The sequence below is a fragment of the Macrosteles quadrilineatus genome, unplaced genomic scaffold, assembly GCF_028750875.1.
Source record: "Macrosteles quadrilineatus isolate MER2022 unplaced genomic scaffold, UCM_ALF_1.0 Scaffold_193__1_contigs__length_202579, whole genome shotgun sequence".
In the NCBI taxonomy this organism is placed as follows: Eukaryota; Metazoa; Arthropoda; class Insecta; order Hemiptera; family Cicadellidae; genus Macrosteles; species Macrosteles quadrilineatus.
The window spans coordinates 191,711-198,424 of record NW_026542786.1 but is presented as its reverse complement, the minus strand read 5'-3'; positions in this window follow the sequence as shown (position 1 = coordinate 198,424).

The following is a 6,714-nucleotide window of genomic DNA, read 5'->3' as shown; positions in this document are numbered from 1 at the left end:
ATAGACCTCTCATTGGAAGGTAAAATGTTTTTGGTCTAATATGTTTGGTCCCCACTAATCCCAATGCAATGGTCTCACTGGGGTTTTTAGATGTAAGACCCAACGTAAGACCAAAATCCAAGGTGTTTGGTGTTAAAGTCCATGTTGTATCAAATATCTTTACCATAAGCATATGATTTTGCGACTGAAGTTTAAATATAGAATTGCAGGTTACTGGGCTTTTAATAATTGTTACACCATTTTCGTAGTATTCTGCATTTCTGAATTTAGGGGTAGTTTCTGGTGAAATTTATTACCTACATTTTAATACAATTAATAACTACATCAGGGCGTCTCTGTTGTTCCATTGGAATGAGGACGATGTTCCCGGTTACATCTGTTCCAATGAATAGTTTCTCTTTAACCTCGGATATATACTTTAGATGTTATTATTAGTTTTATCTCGAATTAGCAATAACGCAACACGGCTAAAAGTATTGTGTATAATTAAACGTTATGTGTTATTTCACCTGTTTACCTGTTGTGTGGATGCAACAGTTATACGTATGGTAAGGTGTTGTTTGTATGTAACCAAGGGGTCTAAATCCCGTAATTTCGGGATTTTTCCAAGCCGGTTCCGAAATCCCAGGATTAATCTTGTATTCAGTTCAGAACAAGAATTCATAACTCCAAAACACGCTCTTCAACGCAAATATTGCTGCTCAGTTCAATAAACAAATATAACATGGGAAGAATCGACGGTTGTAGCGGTAAAGATTTTAAATGTTGACAGCAATAAAAAATCTGGTACAATTAACAAATCATCTCCTTATGTAGCAGCATGTGTACGAAACACATAATTTAGGTTTGTGAAATGTTTAATCAACGCAGTATTCAATTAATTACAAAGATAGAACTATATACCCTAAATATAAGCAATCATAATAATTTAACTTGGTGTGTTGTTAAAGTAGTAAATGTTTTAGGCTTTTCATATTATTAAGATAATAATACTGCTATTACTCCACTGGTTTGCCATATAAATTGTAGTAGCCTATTTACGTTTTATGGCAAAGAAAATTCAAAATAACTTCGTACGTGCTATTTAATTCACGGGAAGTAAATGAAAATACGTCTAACAACACTTGAAACATACTACAAAAATACTACGTTCGCCTATTGAGTTAAATTATGATTGAAGAGTCTAATCATCACCAGCCATCTCTTTATGTATTTACAGCCCTGTCCAGTAATAAAACAATAAAAATAAAAATATATATTTCTAGTGTTATAAGACTATTTTTATTTACTTGCAGTAAGTAAATAAAAACTCCTCAAATTCACAAAAATATTAAATACAAATGTGTTTTTGTAATCCCGTTAATCCCAGCGAACACAGAATAAAAATTTTTATTCTGTGTTCGCTAGTTAATCCCGGGATTAAAATATGCTGATCCCGGAATTTCTGGGTATAAAAAATCGACCGGAATCCCGGGATTGAGACCCCCAGATATTGCAACGGTATTTTAAAAACACTTTTTTATATAATAGTGTATCAAGTAGTTAGGTGTATGGTTGGCTATTCGTGTGTAATAAGCAGCTATGTCAATGATAATTAGATTGATTAGCCAAATCATAAAAAAGAGCTTAATTAGATTTTAGAAATTCATTTATATTAATAAATGTACAAGTGTAATTCTAACTTGAATGTCTTGGCAGAAAAAAAAAACAATGGCTTGTAATATATTCTGATAGGTAATAAAGCCAGTATTGTTGTTTGCGTGTAAACCATTGATTTATATAACGGAATCTCAACCGTATTATCTCATCTTTAGCACTTGGACCGCCGCGTACTGTTGTATAGTCACATGATACAGTAACTGAGTCACCGATCCCATGACTAACACTTTTGCAGCTACCTCTTAACTTCTAATAACTTTAATTATAGCATTTAAGTTTCAGTTGAAGTTTATAAACGTGTTGTGTTTACTAATAATGACTTCATATTTTATTGGCTAATTTTGATAGTTTTAACGAATTTCCATATTGGAAAGAATTATTTTAATTTTAGTTCTAAGCTATTAATTGACATGACCAATGCAAATTTTGTATTTTTTATTTTGGTTTAATAAATAAGTTATGAGTTATGAGTTAAGCTATTATACTGAAGCTATTATATTATTAGCACAGCAAGACCTAGACCTGGGACCGATTAAATTTTTCATCTTTGTTTCCCCAGAGGTCAAAAACACTATTCGTAATTTTTTATACACATATATACAGGATGTCCCTCAGTAAACAGCCAAACTCTGGGAAATGGTTCTATAGGTCGAAATTAAAAGAAAATCAAGAAGAAATATTTTTCAAAATCGCTTCCTTAACCAAATATCCACCATTTTGTATTTTTCCCAAAGATATTATCTTTGGATCTTTACAACCGATCTTTATGAAACCTGGTATGTATGTTAAAGTAGGAAACACCAATGTTAAAAAATAATATTTTGATCCAATTCTAAACTTCAAAATTGCGGTCATTTTAATTTTTTTTTAATTTTAATGTTAAAAAATAACAGATTTTATGAACAAATATCAAGAACACTTTTATTTAGTATTTACAATTTCCTATCAAACGACACCAAGTTCGAAAAGATCGTATAAAAAATAACTGGAATATGACTTTTAGTTGTAAAATGAGGCAAACCTGAACCTACCTCATTATGTAGTCTTTGCTATAAGATTCAAGCTCCAATGCTGAGGTTTTATGTTATATCACAGATAATAATAATCTTTTGATGTCGACGCCCATATTTTTTTGATAATTAAGAAACAAATTAGAAGATGAAAAATACGTCATGATACGTACAAGCATAGATGAAGTAATATAAACAAGATAAGGGTTTATTTTGCATTCAAACTCAGTCACAGAACGTAGAATAGTCCGACTTTAATTTAATTAAATTTTGTGGTGATAAAAGATTTTTATTTAAAACATATTTTCTTCGAAAACTCACCATATAGACTTTAACGCCGAAATGTTTCATGAAATGTGTTTATCGTCTGATAAATTCATTTCATACACAACATAATGCTTTCAAGTCATAAGCGGCAACTGTACTAGCGGCTAGTAGGTTTATAATGTGAACCCTTCAGATCCAGCTGGCTGCTGGCGATATTGCCAGCGGCTGGTTAGTAGCGGCTGATAAACAGCCTAGTGTGACCGCGGCTTAAGCCTAGTTAAAATACGGGGGGGGGGGGGGGGTTGTGTAATTAAGCTTTTGAATCAAACTTTTAACCCAATTTAAATTGACAATTTTGCTTTAAGCAGTGCCAATTAATAGGGAAAAACTTATTATAGGTGGGTTTTATAAATAATTCACAATTGCATTCAGTAATCAAATGTACATATACCATTGGACTTCCATGCACCTTTTGATAAAGCCAATTCTCAATAAAATTGGAGGAATTGGGAATCCTTTAAGTATCTAAAACATATTATTCCACAATAAAAGGGGGTTAAGAGGGTGGTGGATTTTTCAGTCGTGAAAGGATGCAACTGTTTGAGTAAATTATTGAGTCGGACTCTAGTAGCAAACTATTTGTTAGTTTAGTATTACTTTAAATGAGTTGGATTTTTATAAAATAGCAGGACAGTTTGCTTCCAGTAAACCAATTTTTATTTTGATGGAACCATAGTTAATCATCCTAAACATCTCATATAGTTTAAATTTGATTCTGCACCAACAATAATTTTCATAGACAAGTCAACAGGAGCAGTTGAAATAAGTAGATAACGTAAACTTATGATACAACCAAAATGCCTTTAGTTGAACTGTATTTTATTTCATGTAGCCTAACAATAATTTATTAGTTTAATGACATAGGTCCTAAAAGGCAATGAGATAATTTGAGAATGATTTACTAATGAACTGTAAAAACAAACTCAAACTGTAGATAAAATGTAATAAGCCAATCATAATCCTTTGACAGCAGTTGACAGGGAGTTGTTCTCATTGTCAAACATGATTCGAGTCAGAAAGTGGAAATCCAAATAAGTGTATTTATATTTTATAGCCACTATAAAATGATTTATTTATTAACATAAAATGTCAAATGGGATTTTTATTGCATAATTACTCCAGTAATAAATTAAGGAAGTCGTAAAAATTATCTGATAAAGCTTTAATGTGCTTCTTACCAATCAATGGCTTAAATCCCCCCCCAAAAAAAATCTGCTGGTATCGCAGCTTACGACCACTTGCGACATCAAACTCCCGTGGGGGTACGCCTGGTTATTAAAAGTTTTAAAGCGTCAAATTGTTGATTATTGTAGGTGTTTGAGCATCTTGAATTTTCCCAATTTATAAGTTTATTACTAGTTACCAAACAATCACATAGAATGTATCTTAGAAGTTTGTTTTGGGTTTACAATTATATTTTTTTACACAATGCACACACTATTTTATATTTTATAAAATGATCATTATAGACTAGTTGCTTATTCAGTATAACCTTGATAACAAGACAACAAGACTCATGGGGATAAATATAAGATAGAATAAATATATATAATATGTAAGATAAATATATAGGATAAATATAAGATTTATCATATTGATAAAAGAAGACTTGTTATAAAGGTTGTCTTCTTATCGAGGTTTGCAATAACATGTGATTAGGGGTTAAATAAATTCTAGGGGATGTAAAGATGACATAACTTGTTATCAAGGGTGACTTGTTATCGTGGGTCTTGTTATCGAGGTTCCACTGTAAAGCTGGGTTTTCCTAGACGCGGAGTCGGCCAGCGGAGAGCGGACAACGGAGAGCGGACTCAGCTTGTCTTAGGTAATTTAATGTTACTGTTTTCCTAGCAGCGGAGCGGAATGCCATGTTAATTTCAATTCCGCTCTCCGTTGTCCGCTCTCCGCTGGCCGACTCCGCGTCTAGGAAAACCCAGCTTAATATGATTTAAGCCGGGTTTTCCTAGGCGCGGAGTCGGCCAGCGGAGAGCGGACAACGGAGAGCGGACTCAGCTTGTCTTAGGTAATTTAATGTTACTGTTTTCCTAGCAGCGGAGCGGAATGCCATGTTAATTTCAATTCCGCTCTCCGTTGTCCGCTCTCCGCTGGCCGACTCCGCGTCTAGGAAAACCCAGCTTTAGGTTGACTAAAGTTTCGCTTTTCATTCAAAAAGGAAATTTTCTTAAGTGAAACTATCTACTAACTCAATGATCGTCTACTAAGCAAACACACATGTATCTCAAATGTTCGTATTGGATTGTGTCTTTTAGCGTAATGATGTAATTCTTTGTGATTTTCAATTGCTGAGATTTTATGACAATGTTTAAACACCATGAGAACTAATGGTGATTTCTCTACGATGCGAACTGCCACTAAAAGCTTGATCTATACGTAATCACAATTATTTTCGTCTGACCTTGAGGCTAACATTGTACCCAATTCGCCAAATTCTTGCTAGAGAAAGAGTTGTTTTTGGGAGACAGCCAAGATGCAGCCAGTCTTGAACTCTTGGAACGGGAACAGTTTAGGCATTTCGGTGAATATGTAACGAAACTGTCGCAACAAAATTAACTGTTACAGTGTTTTGTTTCATACACGGATTGTTACCTAAGCTCTGACCAAAGATAAAACCTATAGTGTAGATAAAATTTATAAGCTCAAAAGGCAGGACGAATATTCTAAACTTCTCATCATGAACTAAATCTATTTGTGACTGGAAGAATAGTGTTGTTGGATTTAGATTGTGTTATAATTGGGTATCGTTGTTAGTATCCACCTTACCCACTCCAGTCTTATACAGTAGTATATACAGTTTTATACAGTATGATTGGTAATTTAACCATTCTGTTTCACCTTTCATAAAAAAGAAAATTTTCAAAAAAACAAGCTTCAGACAATAGAGTAACCATAGAGTAGTGATTATCACAAAATCCACTGGTAATTTGGCGGGATTTGAACCTCAGGGACCGAAGTCCCTCGCTCTACCACTAGACCGTGACTTAGCTAAACCCAAAATAAACGTACTGTATCTATCAAAAATTATTTTGTAAATATACTATAATGAGTCCAATGATCCGTTGTATACCGATTCTGAACGTGTTGTACATAGTATAAATTATAAAATAACGGTTTCAATCCAAAAGCAAATTTTCTCAATTATCGCTGACACAAGAAACGTTTAGCATAAAACGAGCACTCCGTTATGTAGCGTTGGTGACTCCTGCATAAATACAATAGGCTACAGTATAACAAGTCTGCATAAATCAAAACAATATTTAAAATATCTTCGAAACGTGATAGAACATTTTGACATTTTTTAACGATTGAATATGGAGTAACCCATTGTATAACGTCGGCGGACGTTTAGCACGGATACAGTTCAGATAAGAACGTAGGGCGCCAGATAACATAAACGACCTTGATACAAGTGGTGTGGCGGTGCACCGCAGCACCAAGCACCGATTCTCGGAACCGACGTAACAAGTTGAACAAATAACACCATCTGTCAACCAACTACCTCAACATTCGACCTTACAAAATAACTGACGAGAGAAAAACATAATTGAAAACTACCTTACTACACTGACATAATTATAATTATATAACGTACTTAAGAATTTGTTTATAAAAACCAACAGTGAAGTGATACCATTGACTACGTACCTCTGGTGTTATGTTAAAAAAAATCGAATCATAAATGGTTTATTAGAAAAGAAGA